A 15,139-nucleotide genomic window follows, 5' to 3' on the forward strand; every position below is an offset into this window, starting at 1 on the left:
AAGACCAGGCAAGGTGGACAGCTGTTTAATTTCCTCCATCTCCAAGGCAGCTATACCAAAAGCCCACCGGTACCCTTTTGGGTCCTTGAAATACCCTCTCCTGTGGTAGTCTATGCCAAGGATGCACAGAGCATCTGGGCCAGTCACAATGGGGTGCTTCTGCCACCTGTTCCCAGTTAAACTCACTTCGGCTTCCAATACAGTTAGCTGTTGGGATCCCCCCGTCACCCCAGAAATACAGATGGGTTCTGCCCCTATATAGCTTGATGGCATTAGGGTACACTGTGCACCGGTGTCTACCAGAGCCTTATACTTCTGTGGGTCTGACGTGCCAGGCCACCGAATCCACACAGTCCAGTAAACCCGGTTGTCCCTTTCCTCCCCCTGGCTGGAGGCAGGGCCCCTCTAATCCTCATCACAGTACTCATTTCTCATTTCTTGTACGTACAGGTCAGAAGTTTCTTCATTAAGATCAAGAGTAAGATCAGCCCTTCTACTCTCTCTGGGGAACTGCCCGCTGGAAACTGGAGCAGCAATTTTCCTGGAAGAACCTTTTTCTGTGATTGTTTTCCCTTGCAATTCGCGTACCCGTGCCCCTAGGGCTGCGGTAGGTTTCCCATCCCACTTCCTCATGTCCTCTCCGTGGTCACACAGATAAAACCATAGGGTGCCCCGTGGTGTGTACCCTTTGTATTCTCTCTCTTGAGCAAAAGAACGCTTACTTCTAATAGCCGAGATACTGGTCCGTACAGGTGAGGAGTAGGACCTATCCTCTCTGAGTTGCTGGATCTCCCGGGACAGTTTTTCGGACAGTTTCTCCACAGCCAAGACGATGGAGGAAGAAAGACTTTCCTCGTATTGCCGGAGTTGACCAGCCAATTCATCCACTGTTTGTTCCTCTCCATCTTTCCAGGTTATCACTGCCAATGAATTGGCGTATGACGATGGTGAGCTCCTTATAAACTTCCGCCACATGGGTCGTGTGCACTTGACTTCGTCTGGATCTTTGGATAGTTGTTTATTGTTCAGGTCATCATAAATCACCTCCAGCACAGCTAATTCTCTCAGAAACTGGATACCCTTCTCCATGGTGGCCCACTTGCTTGGGCGACATATGACATCTTCCTTAAAGGGATACCTTTCCTTCACGCTTGACAAGAGTCGCCTCCAAAGGCTGAGGATACGTGTCCCTTTTCCAATTGCTTTATCAATGCCCCCTTCCCTAGAAAGGGATCCCAGCTGCTTGGCTTCCCTACCCTCTAATTCCAGGCTACTGGCCCCATTATCCCAGCATCGGAGCAGCCAGGTGACAATATGCTCACCTGGACGACGGCTGAAATCTTTTCGTATATCTCGCAGCTCACTCAGGGATAGAGATCGGGTGGTCACTGCCTCGTTTATGAGTTCTTCCTCTTCCTCCTCCCCGATCAGCGGCCGGCTCTCCTCCTCCCATTCTCGTGATGGCCCTTCTCCAGGGTAGTCGTACAGTTCTTCCTCCGGTTCCCTTTTAGAAGAAGCTTCTTCCTCCCTTACTAAACGAGCCGACTTCCGCTTCCAAAATTTCTTCTTGTGTACAGGGGCGACTGATACCGGCACAGGCTGGTTCTTTGGTTCAGCCACAGGGCCTGTTGCCGGGGTTGGAGTGGTCGCAGTGCATGTCGCCGGGGTTGGAGTGGCCGCAGTGCAAGTGCATGTCACCGGAGTCCGAGTAGCCACAGGGCCTGTTGCCGGGGTCTGAGTGACTGCAGTGCAAGTGCATGTCACCGGAGTCTGAGTGGCCGCAGGGCCTGTTGCCGGGGTCTGAGTGACCGCAGTGCATGTCGCCGGGGTCTGAGTGGCCTCAGTGCATGTCGCCGGGATTGGAGTGGCCGCAGTGCATGTCGCTGGGGTCTGAGTGGCCGCAGTGCATGTCGCCGGGGTCTGAGTGGCCTCAGTGCATGTTGCTGGGATTGGAGTGGCCGCAGTGCATGTCGCCGGGGTCTGAGTGGCTGCAGTGCATGTCGCCGGGGTCTGAGTGGCTGCAGTGCATGTCGCTGGGGTTGGAGTGGCCGTAGTGCGTGTTGCCCGGGTTTGAGTGGCCGCAGGGCCTGTTGCCGGTGTCTGAGTAGCTGCAGGGCCTGTTGCCGGGGTCTGAGTGGCTGCACGGCCTGTCGCTGGGGTCGGAGTGGCCGCAGGGCGCGTTGCCCGGGTCTGAGTGGCCGCAGTGCGTGTCATTTTACTGTCAGAGCCAGAGACCTTCCCTTCCCTTTGAGGGCACTGAATGGTGTTGAACAGGGCTCGGTAGGCATGGGCCAGGCCCCAGCACTTTGCAATGAGCTGCATCTCTCTGGAGTTGCCAGGGTGACAGCATACTTTTTCCAAATATTCTACTAACTTTTCAGGATTCTGCACTTGCTCAGGGGTGAAGTTCCAAAACACTGTGGGTGCCCATTGGCCTAGGTACTTGCCCATCTTGTCCCACACACCCTGCCACTCATAATTATTCAGCCTTGGGGCAGATCTCTGGATGATATTCTTAAATTGCTTACCAACTTTAGACAAAACCGAAACAGTATTCCCAAGAAGTATTAATAGAAGTATCTTAACTGCCCAAGGATGTTCAAAATACTGAAAAATTACTGTAATGAAGGAGGAAACATTACAGAAGAAGGTAGTGACACTGCCATTCTGTATTTCCTCCATAAAAAAAACTCTCAGAAAAGTTACTGCAATTGCTAGTTGTCTCCACGAAATGGTCTCCGTGGTACAGTAACGGCTTCATTGCGAAGTTTACATGCCACACTAACGTCAAGGTCAATGTTCTAAAAACAAACCTCACAAGCGAGACATTGCTATTCACTGCAGACCACAGCAAACTGCAAAACCCAACACCAATCTTTAACATGTACAGCAGGAAAAAGAGCGCGATGCAGATTATACAAATCAATATCGAGAACAGAGAAACCAACATTGTGACCCACAACTACTAACAGATATAAGTTCTTTAATACACTCCGGTTAACCTGTTATTATCTCAAACCCTTCGAGCCCCACGTTGGGCGCCAAAAAGGACTGTCGTGGTTTAACTTCAGTCGGCAACTAAGCACCACGCAGCCGCTCGCTCACTCCCCCCCACCCGGTGGGATGGGGGAGAGAATTGGAAGAGCACAAGTTAGAAAAACTCGTGGGTTGAGATAAAAACAGTTTAATAATTGAAATAAAATGATGATAATAATAATAATAATATGATAATAATAATAATAATACACAAAGCAAGTGATGCACAGTACAATTGCTCACCACCCGCCGACCGATGCCCAGCCAGTCCCCGAGCAGCGGCCCCCCCTGGCCAGCTTTCCCCAGTTTATGTACTGAGCATGACGTCACATGGTATGGAATGTCCCTTTGGCCAGTTTGGCTGTGCCCCCTCCCAGCTTCTTGTGCACCTTCAGCCTTCTCAGTCGGTAGAACATGGGAAGCTGAAAAGTCCTTGGCTAGTGTAAGCATTACCTAGCAACAACTAAAACATCGGTGTGTTATCAACTTTGTTCTCATCCTAAATCCAAAACACTGTACCAGCTACTAGAAAAGAAATTAACTCTATCCCTGCCGAAACCAGGACAGTAATTCAGGTTTAATCCTTTGTCGCCCGACCATCCCCACAGGCCCAGCAGCATAGAAAGTCACACTGGGCTGCATTTGAGCAACCTCCTCCACTGGACTTGTAGCAAATGTTGTGTCTGCATCCCTGTTCTTGTGTTCTCCCTGTAGGGTCCTGGTCAATAAAACAAGCTGTTTTCCCTGGAAATGACCATCGTGGCTAAAGATGGACTCCTCTTGGTGGACACCAGCCAAGCTGTGGGAGTGTCTCTGGCACACATGCTGTTCCAGCTTTCAATCCCCAAGATGCTGGAATTAAGGCAGGTCCAACAGGAAGAAAATTGGCCATTTTTACTGAAAGAGGGGAAGAACCACCAACGCTGAAGGGCCGTTCGTATCCTGCCGAGAGCCACATGGAAATGAAATGTGCGGTGAGCTTAGGCAGGACTACTCATGTCCATGGAGCAGCACACTTGGGTATTAAGGCTTTATCCCACTTGGGTGTTAAGGCTTTACCCTTGCCATCCACGGCTGGATGAGTGCCAGGAAGCAAGGAGGGAGATCCTTCGAGGCACCAGGGGAGGGGAGTGAGGGGAGACTCCCCAGCAACAAGACTTTTCACTCTCTTTATTAAAAAAAAAAAAAAAAGTAAATTTCCTTCCAAAGACCCAAGCACAGCACGTCTTCCAAAAGTTGATGACATCGCTGGTCTTTGGTTCTCAGTTGTAACAGTTGGGATATGATAAAAACCTCTTTGTCTGCATGCTGCAGTCCAGCCAAAAGCATTAGCAAATCTGCCAGTCCTTTTTGGTAGCCTGATGTATTGCAGCACTGGGGATTGGATTTTTTTTTTTTCCTCCCCAAAAGTAAAACTGTATGGGGGATCTCTTATCTCACTGATTTTTCTATCATAAATGAAAGTTTAAAAAAAAGTTAAAATTGTATAATTTACAAACTGACTTGCATTGATTAAACTGTAACTGCCAAATAGCTGTAGCACACAATTTATTAGGTGCACTTAAGCAATTCAGTATTTGTTCTAAATATTTAAAAAGAGACAACTGAATGTTACAGGTTTTTTCCCAATATTTTGAGAGAGTGCTCTGAAGTACTTTATTTCTGCCTCGCTTTCAATGGCGCATTTCCCTGGCAGTGCAGTAGCATCTCTCTTGGGCAGTGCAGCTGGCCAGATGTCCCTCCTAAGTATGTAACCCACAAAAAAAACCCTAGTCAAATTATAACTGTGTATTTTGGAGATAGATAATTTAATGGTATCAATTCACAGCTATGCAAGTTAAATAAATGCAAAAGGAAAATCAAATACTTTTATACTAGATGTACTTACGCACACCTTTTTAGCATAAAGTGAATTACTGAGATTTGTTCTTTTTCTTTCATTTTCCTCTTTAAAGTTTTACACTTCACTTTCAGCTTTATTGACCAAGCAAGCAAGATGTGCAGCAGCAGCGTCAAGGGCTGTAGCTGTTGCGGTGGATCTGTAAGTGTAGATTCTGATGACGGTACAACCTTGTCCTGCAGCCTCGCAGGGTTATCTCCCTGCAGCAGTGCTGTGAGGAAGTGTTGTGGTTTAACCCGGCAGGCAGCTAAACAGCGCACAGCTGTTCGTTCACTCCCCTCCACCTCCCAGTGGAATGGGGGAGAGAACTGGGGAGAGGAAAAAAAAGTAAAATTCATGGGTTGAGATAATGACAGTTTAAGAGGACAGAAAAGGAAGGGAAAAAAAAAATAATAATAACAATAAATAATAATAAAAGCATATAGAAAATGTGATGCACAATGCAATTGCTCACCACCCACCGACCAATGCCCAGCCAGTTCCCAAGCAGCGGTTGCCTTCCCCCACTGGCTAACTCCCCCCAGTTTATGTACTGAGCATGACGTCCCATGGTATGGAATGTCCCTTTGGCCGGTTTGGGTCAGCTGTCCTGGCTGTGCCCCCTCCCAGCTTCTTGTGCACCTCCAGCCTTCTCAGTCGGTAGAGCACGGGAAGCTGAAAAGTCCTTGACTAGTGTAAGCACTGATACCGAGTACGAAGGAATATTGAAGAGACATCTGGTTCTCTTCACTGGACATAATGTAGCCAAGCTTGACATACTCTGTGAATAGATAAGCCAAACATTCAGTAGGACAGAAGACCTTGAAACTTTGTAGATAAGGAAGTGATGCTGAAGACAGCTAGTTTGTGAAGGTAAAAGTGTGCAAACCGAGCCAAAGAACAAACTGTGCATGCTCAAGAACTGAGTTCAACTAGCGGTCACGGTGAGGAAGACTATCGACGACCACCAGAGGACCCGGAAAGACCACCAATGGACATAAGAGCGCATGCGTAAAGACTTTTACATATGTTAATGAAATAACATTAATATGTTAATCATGTCTCAGAAATCTAATGAATATGTATATTTTGATTGTACTGAACTCCTATAGTTAAGCAGCTCGGCGCGCACATTAGGTGGAGTGATCCCCTGTGCGTCTGGCGCTGCAATAAAGAATGCCTGCTTTCTAAAACTCCAAATTGAGTCTTAGAGAGTTTTTCATCTGCCGACTTACGGTAACAGTTTTGGCGACCCAGATGGGACATAGCTCTTGAGCCTCGACGGATCCTGGGATCGCGGAACCTCAGCCGGCACCGAGGGATTCTCAGAGAGGACTTCTCCCGATCCCCGGACCGAAGAGCCCCTGAGCAAAGACTACTGCTTTGTGAATAATAAGGCATTCTTTCGGAAATTTGGTTACCTGCCCGTCAGACGCAGTGAAAGCTCCGCAGGGTTGGGTTTAGGACCCGGGCAGGGGCTAGTCCCCGTTTGGCAGGGGTTAAACGTCCCCATTTGGTTTAAAAGGGATTAGAGTTCCTGCTCAAGGTAAACGTTAAGAGCAACCGCGGTAACAAATATTGTAAGAACTTGTCTATTATTGTAAGTATTTGTCTGTTTGTTATAGTTCGTCTGTTTGTTATAGTGATTGGTTATTTGTGTTGTTGTATGAAAGACTTGTCTGTGTGTGTGATTCCCTGTGTATAAAACGGGTGCTGGATCATCCACGGGTGAGGGAATTTTAAAGAAATCACCTTTGGCTTGTATTTTAATACATTGGAAACAAATTGCAGGATCCCCTGGTGGGGTCGCAAAAAGGGATGATCTACTTAAGTATTGTAATCAATGGTGGCCACTATATAAACTAGAAGATGGAGAAAAGTGGCCAAGGAATGGTACTTTGAATTATAATATTCTGTTACAACTAGTGCTGTTTCTAAGGAGAGAAGGAAAATGGGATGAGGTATTGTATGCTGATATGTTCTTTACGTTAAGGCAGCATCCTGAGTGGCAAAAGAAGTGTGGAATCAATTTGGCCCCAACTGATCCTCTGGTATTGGCATTGGAAAAGGATGAATGAGAGAGAGAAAAAGGGAAAGTGTTAAAAAGGTGTTGTTCGGCATGTAGTATTGGACAGAGATGTTTGAAGTTGACTCAGAAAGAGCAGGAAGAGGATTTAGAGATGTTAGTGGCTCCGGGATTGAGGCAGCGATCCCAGAATCATGGATTTCAGCCCTTCAGGGTAGAGGGCGAATCGGACGATGAGTCCGAGAGAGGTGCTACAGGGGCCACGCCGGTGGCAAGGAGAACTCGTAACTGACAGGGAACTGTGTTGCAAGCTCTGTTAAGGCAAGCAGTAGGGAATGAGGGTCCGGTTGTAGTAAAAGTGCCTTTTTCAATCACAGATTTAAACAACTGGAAAATAGCTGCCGGTAATTATAGAGATGATTCCGATCGAGTGGCCAGTGCCTTTGAAATGACGATAAAAACTCAGGAGCCAGATTGGAAAGATATTGAAGTTATCATGCAAGTATTGTTTGATAGTACAGAAAGGGAAATGATTCGTAAAATGGCTAGAACTCAGGTAAAAGCTCAAATAGCTGCAGGAACACTGCAGGGACAACTGGAGCATCATTTCCCTTTGGCTGATCCTGCATGGGATCCAAATGATAATGGAGAAAAATTATTACTGACTCAATATCAAAAATGGGTCCTATTTGGGATAAGGAATGCTATACCTAAAGCAATAAACTGGTGAAAATTATATGAAATTAAACAAGACAAGAAGGAGTCACCCACAGACTTCTTAAATAAGTTAAAAGAAGTAGCCCGAAGATATACAACACTAGATCCTGAATCAGAAGAGGGAAAGTCAATTGGCAACTTTATTTATTGGACAATCTGCAGATGACATTCGCAGGAAATTACAGAAACTACAAGGGGCAGATGCTAGAGATTTGGGAAAGCTTTTAGATCGGGCTTGGGTAATATATAGAAACAGAGACCAGCAAAAAGAAAAAGGGAATGCTAGGCTAATCGCAGCATTGGAAGGAGCTCGTGGTTCACGAGGAGGCCAAAGAAGAGACGGATTTGGGGGGGGGGTCGACATCAGGAAGGTCGCGGTAGGGGATACTCTAGACCTCCATTAGGAAAAACTCAATGTGTCTATTGTAGGAAGGAGGGACATTGGAAACAAGAATGTCCGTTGTTACGAAAAAATGGAAAGTCTGAAACCTCTATATTAAACATAGAAATGGAAAATTGAAGGAAAGCGGAGGAATCTTCCCCAGCAGAGCCTCTGGTTAAAATTAAGCTGGGAGAAGATGAAACTGAAATAGAATGTTTAATCGATACAGGAGCCACTTATTCGGTTTTGAATACGAAGAAACATCAGTTAGGACATGATACTGTAAGAATTATTGGTGCGACAGGAAAGCCAGAGATGCGGCCCTTCTTTAAACCTCTAAAACTTAAAATTGGAAAACAATGGGTAACGCATCAGTTTTTGTATCTACCAGGTGCACCAAAACCTTTAATAGGCCGAGATCTACTAGAAAAACTAGAAGCTGAAATAAAGTTTAAGAATGGAGAAGTAGAAGTGTCAATACCTGAATCTAAATTTGTCCAAGCTTCAATATTATTATTGCGGGAAATTGAGCAAGTGAAAAGAAAAATCCCGACTGAAGTTGAAGATGCAGTGATTCCTGTTGTCTGGTCAAGAGAAATACCTGGAAAATCAAAGAGGGCTGAACCTGTAAGAATAGACCTTATACCAGGATCAACACTGGTAAGATTGAAACAGTATCCCTTAAAATTAGAAGCTAAACTTGGATTGGTACCTATTATACAAAAGTTTTTGAAATATGGGTTATTGCAAGAGAATGCGAATCTAAGTATAATGCTCTGATTTTACCTGTTAAGAAAGCTGGTGGAAAATCTTACAGATCAGTCCAGGATTTGAGAGCAGTAAATCAAATTGTCCAAGATATACATCTGGTAGTGGCAAATCCATATATGGTGAGGAAGACTATCGACGACCACCAGAGGACCCGGAAAGACCACCAATGGACATAAGAGCGCATGCGTAAAGACTTTTACATATGTTAATGAAATAACATTAATATGTTAATCATGTCTCGGAAATCTAATGAATATGTATATTTTGATTGTACTGAACTCCTATAGTTAAGCAGCTCAGCGCGCACAGATCCCCTGTGCATCCAGTGCTGCAATAAAGAATGCCTGCTTTCTAAAACTCCAAATTGAGTCTTAGAGAGTTTTTCATCTGCCGACTTACGGTAACAGCACTACTTAGCAACAACTAAAACGTCAGTGTGTTATCCACATTATTCTCATCCTAAATCCAAAACACAGCACTGTACCAGCTACTAGGAAGGAAATTAACTCTATCCCAGCTGAAACCAGGACAGGAAGGGATGAGACATTTTCCAACACCAGCAAGAGTGTTTACTTTTATGCTAAGAATGTGTTCAAGATTATATCAATTAGTCTTAATACTGATTTTAAGTGTTCAAATCACTCTAGCTTTTAAAGGATGTGTTGTATTTTGAGCTGACCTGTTTACCTAGAATCCTCCTTTAGCTCAACGACTGTCCTATCCCTTATTCTGACTGACTTCCTCTACTTTCTTCTGTGCTATTTTTTTAATATGCTGAAATATAATTTGGGGTTTTTGTTTTCCAGATGTCTTGTTGTAAGCGTCTCGTGGTGCTCGAGAGATACCCCCCAGCCCAGGTTTGCCTGCCGGTCGTGAAGCGTACTGACGGTAAGGGGCCAGCCCTGTGTCTGGAGGCTCCTGGCTCTGTCTCCAGTGGGTGCCCCGCAGGTGCGGCGGCGAGGGCTGTCTGGTGGGGAGAGTCTGGGGCCGACAGGGACCGGGGACGTTTGTGGCCCTGGGGAGCCCGTCCCAGCCGGGGAACGGAGCGGGAGCATCGCAGAGCAGAGCTTGGGCAAGAGACGTGGCACCATCCTCTGGCAAACTGCCCTTCCGTGGGGCAGCCACCAGCCTGCAGGACAGGGGCTGGGGGACTGCAACTGTTTGGAGGGGCTGCCCCCCTTTATTTTTCTAGCAGAGACCCCTTTTGGGGGGGGGGGGTGCTGTACATATGCAAATGGCACTTTTAAAGTAATGAGCTGCAGGTTGGGGGCCATTTTCTTTGTTTTGTGCCTTTTTTTTGAGTGAATAAAAAGGGGGGGGGGCTGGGGGGTGATGGCATCATTTGGGGCACCCCAGTGTCACTAGGGGGGCGATGATGCAGCGGAGGAGCAGGTGAGTGGGGGATGGGCAGTCCCCCCCAAAAAAGGGGAGTCACAGCCCCAAAATGCCTGAAAATTCAGGGGAGGAGGTTTGTTTAAAATATATTAAAAAGTGTAAATATGGGTGTAAAGCATTGAAATAGAGAAAAATCTCTCATTTATATATATATTGAAGAATAATATTTATATATATAAAAGGATTTAAAAATAAAAATCTATATTATATAAATGATTTTAGAATATAAAAAATTCTAAATAGACATATATAGGGTTTTAAAATACAAAAATAACTCGTGTATCTTAAGTTAAAAAACAAAGGACTTTAAAATGCAAAAAAGATGATATAGGAAGGAATTTAAAATAGAAAAAAGTCTGAATAGATAGAGCTAGCTACACTTACTGTGTGTTACATAGTAAGTCTTAAGTAGGTATTATATGTAATCTAAATAGAGATTGTATATAAGTGTAGATATATTTATCTAAGTCTAAAGAGATACAAGTAGGTATCTAAGTCTAAAAAGATATTAAAGTGTCAAAACATACATCTAAACAGATAGCTAAATAGATGTTCTATATAATAAGTGTAAATAGATATGAGTAAATAGATACTCTATATAAGTGTAAATAGACATAGCCTAAATAGATATATGTAAATGTAAATATATGAAACTGTAAATATGTCTAAACAGATATTTTATATAAGTATAAATAGATAATATATATAAAACATATTCCTTAAATACATATGTGTAAATAGATGCGTAAGTGTAAATGTCTATGCTATATAAGGTTTTCAAAATGCAAAGAAACCCTATTTTTAGAAAGGATTTAAAAACTTGACCCCCCCTGTAAAGTCAGATTTACATTGAAGATGTAAAAGCGCTTTCAAAAGCTGCCCCTTCCCCCTTCTCTTTTTCCCCCTTTTCCCATCACGATTTGGCGTCGATTCCCCCAAACAGGGACTTTCCCCTGTGGGCTGTGCACACAGAGCAGGAGCTGCCACAGTACAAAAATATCCCAAAACGCAATGGGGAAAAAAAACCCCAATTTTGGGGGAGAAAAACCAATTTGGGGCTCCCAGGAAGGCCAAATCTGCCTGGATTTGTGTAGCTGGAAAGCAAAAAAGGGGGAAAAAAAACCCTCCCATTTTCATGTACAAAACCAACAGCTAAAACTACCAATTTTTATGTTTTGGAAAAGTGCTGAAAAAAACCCCAGAATTCAGTATTTTGGAAAAGCAAAAAAACCCCAGTTTTTATATTATGGAAAAGCAAAAAAGCCCAACCAAACAGCAACCAGAAGTCGGTACTGCAGCTCGGAAGCTGCGCACGCACGGTGGCATCCCTGTGACCCACACTGCTGTCCGCCGGTAACGGCGATGCGATGCTGCGGAGCCTGCAGGGCGGTGCCGCCACGCTCGTTGCTGCCTCCCGGTAAGGAAACGCTGCTGCCGCCCCCGGGCACACGCCGCCCGGCGGGTGCTCGCTGCTGCTGCTGCCTGGTGGCCGCAGCGCGGTTCTGCAGCGCCGGCATCGCACAGGTGCGCCCTGCTGCCTTGGCTGGTACCGCGGCATGGCGGTGTGCCAGGCACGATTCCCGGTGGTGGGTGAGGGCCGGGACCACTGGTGAGGCGAGCGAGCCCCTTTGGCGGGTGCCGGGGTGTCTCCTGCCCGCTGGCCGCCCGGGGGTGGCGGGACGGGAAGCTTCAAACCTCCCTCTGCGGCAGGCTCCGTTGGAGGTGAGCCAGGTCAGGGCAGCGCCTGTTTGGAGTGCGCGCGCCCCCTCCCCGGGACTGTTTTTGTTCATGCGCCCCACTCCCGGGCCTGTTCAGGTGTGCGTGCCCCACCCCCCAGTACTGTCTGGGAGCACGCATCCCCCCCAGGGCCTGTTTGGGTGTATGCCCCACCCCTCGGCCTGTTTCGGTGCACGTGCCCCCCCCCCCCAGACCTGTTTGGGTACGTGCGCCCCCTCCCCAGGCCTTTTTTGTGTGCGTGCCCTCCCCCCGCCTGTTTGGGTGCACGCACCCCCATCCAGGTCCTGTTTCAATGCGTGCGTCACTCCTCAGGGCCTGTTTGGGCGTGTGAGCCCCCTCTCCAGGCCTGTTTGGGCACGTGCGCACCCCCCCCCCCAGGCCTCTTTGGGCACGTGTGCCCCACCTTCAGGCCTGTTTGGGTGTGTGCGCCCCAACCCTGGGCCTGTTTCTGTGCACATGCCCCACCTCCAGGCCTGTTTGGGCATGTGCACCCCACCTCTGGGATTGTTTGGGAGTGCGCCCACCCCCCTGAGCTTCTTTGGGTGGGCATGTAACTCTCAAGAGCCTGTTTCGTTGCATGCGCCATGCCTCAGGGCCTGTTTGGGCCTGTGCCCCCCCCCGGGCCTGTTTGGGTGTGCATGATCCCCTTCTGCTCTTGTTTGGGAGCGCACCCTCCCTGCCCCATCCCTGTTTGGGTCTGTGCACCCCTCTTAAGGGCCTGTTGGGGGTGCGTGCCCCCCCTTGGGCCTGTTTGGGACCGCACGCCCCTCCTCTGGGCCTGTTTGGGACCGCACGCCCCTCCTCCAGCCCTGTTTGGATCTGCACGCCCTTCTTAAGGGCTGTTGGGGGTGCGTGCCCCCCCTTAGGTCTGTTTGGGTGCATGCGCCCCCCTTAAGGGTTGGTTTGGGGCGCGTGTCCCACCTCCAGGACTGTTTGCATGCGCACACCCCACTCCGGGCCTTTTTGGGTGTGTGCACCCACCCTCCAGGCCTCTTCGATGCATCTGCTCCGGCACAGGTCCTCTTTGGTTGCGCGACCCCTCCTGGGATTGTTTGGTTGTGTGCGCCCCCACCCTGCGTGTCTGTTTGTGTGTGTGCCCCCCTCCCGGGCCTGTTGGGGTGAGCATGCCCACATCCCAGGCCTATATGGGTGCACATGTAATCCCCCCCCGCCCCCCCGGGTCTGTTTGGGTGCACACGCCCCCCCTCCATGCCTTCTTTGATGTGTGCACTCCACCACCGGTCCTGTTTAGTTGCGTGCAACCCCGCCCAGGCCTGTTTGTGTTAGCGTGCCCCCCCCGGGGCCTGTTTGGGTGTGTGAGCCCCAACCGGCCTATTTGGGAGTGAGCGCCGCCCCCCCCCAGGCATGTTTGCATGCGTGCGCCCATATCCCAGGCCTGTTACAATGCCTGCGCCGCAGCTGAGCGAGTTCGCAAGGTTTGGAGTGTTGAGCGAGGCATTGGTACTGGTGTCATGCTCGGGGAGTTCTTCCTTGCAGCTGTCAGTGCCTGACCCCAGAGCCATTGAAGGATTTTCCCCAGCCCTGCCAGGTTCAGGAAGCCAGGGCACCCAGGAGACGCGCTTTCAGCAGCAGAGGTGAGCTGGGTGGGGACACCTCACCCTGGGGAGCTGGGAGGGTTTCCTTCTTGGGGGACTTGGGCATTTCTTCCCAATGCCCAAGGGCCCACCCCTCCCAGGCCAGCCAATGACCGTGGCCTCTCTTCCTTTTCTAGCGCAACACCTGCTGCTGCAGCACCAGTGAGGGGGAGCGGCTCGTCATCCCCAGCTCCCCCCAGCCCACCACAGCACATGGAGAGCATGGCCACGGAGCTGGAGGACCGCTGTCTCATATGCCTGGACAGCTGGGAGGAGGCCAGCTTTGTGATGCCATGCCTCCACCAATTCTGCTATCTGTGCATCCTGCAGTGGGCTGAGAGCAAGTCCAAGTGCCCCGTCGACAAGAGAAGGATCCTTTCCATCTTGCACTCGGTGCGGGTGGATGATAACTACATGGAGCATGTCATCACACCATCCATGACATCATCAGTCATTGCCCGCCAGGCAGGAGGAACTCCCAGACACCCAGACACCGACGACCTCCATCACCCTGGAGCACCCCAACGGTGGGCTGCGGAAGGGGTGCCCAGGGGTCCCCTGGGGGGCCACGGCAACCCCCAAAGAGCCGTGGGGGGGGGCTCTTTGGAGGACTAGCAGCTCCGAGGCCTCTCCAGCCAACAAGAGGCCAGCACCACATTGGTGATCCTGGAGAGAGCCTCGGGGGATGGCCAAACCAGGACGGGGCCATCAGCTGGGGTATGTGCCAGCCCTCAAGGACTCCCAGCCCCCAAATCCAATTATCCAAATAAAATAAATGCATGAAAACTGCAGAAAAAGTCTCAGTGTTACTAACAGTGGTAGGTGGTAGCAGGTGGTGTGGCTATCCTAGCCCTTTTTTGCTTTTTTGCCAGGAGGGGTGGGATGTTAACGCTGAGGGGTCCTTCTACGCATGCCAGGTACTATTTCGTTCTTCCCACTGAAGGGAAATGCTACCCAACTCCAGGCCTGCATCTCTGCAGCTGGTCCCGGGACAGATGTTTCCAGCCGGGGGGTCTCCAGGGCCAGTCCATGCCCCACCGCTCATCACCCCAGGCCTGTCCTCCTCACCGCACCCTCTGCCCCCAAATCCTGGGACTCTGCTCTCCTACCAGCCTGCACTGCTGGGTGCAGACTCGCTATGGCAGCACCCACAATCCCTCCTCCTGCATGGAGTCACAACTTGGTGCTGGTCTCTGCATCAACCTAGGGTTGTACACTGCTAAGGCAGGAGCCCCAAGAAGTTCAACAAGGGGAAGCACAAAGTCCTGCACCTAGGGAGGGACAATGCCAGGCACCAGCACATGCGGCGGGCTGCCTGGCTGGAAAGCAGCCAGGGAAAGGTGACCATGCCGCTGCCCTCGAGCACGGGCTTTCCAGATCCAGCCTTGGTGCTGGCATTTCTTCTCCTCTGCTTGGAAAGGACCCATCTTTGGCAGATGCTCAGCAGATGGATGCCAAGCAGCTGAGGACACTGAGTTTGTCTCATTTGGAGAAAAGGAGGCTGAGGGACGACCTCATTGCTCTCTGCAGCTTCCTGAGGAGGGGACATGGAGAGGGAGGTGCTGATCTCTTTTCCCTGGGATCCAGCGACAGGACGTGTG

General features: G+C 49.1%; 1 long non-coding RNA gene across 1 annotated transcript; it reads left to right on the forward strand.

Annotated features, from left to right (window-relative positions):
- The first annotated feature begins 13,282 nt into the window (after positions 1-13,282).
- LOC143170762 (uncharacterized) lies at positions 13,283-14,335 on the forward strand. Its single transcript, XR_012997094.1, has 2 exons — positions 13,283-13,538; positions 13,676-14,335. It is a non-coding gene; the product is annotated as an uncharacterized LOC143170762 (long non-coding RNA).
- The last annotated feature ends 804 nt before the right edge of the window (positions 14,336-15,139 follow it).

The sequence above is a fragment of the Aptenodytes patagonicus genome, chromosome 25 (genome assembly GCF_965638725.1).
Source record: "Aptenodytes patagonicus chromosome 25, bAptPat1.pri.cur, whole genome shotgun sequence".
NCBI classification, from domain to species: domain Eukaryota; kingdom Metazoa; phylum Chordata; class Aves; order Sphenisciformes; family Spheniscidae; genus Aptenodytes; species Aptenodytes patagonicus.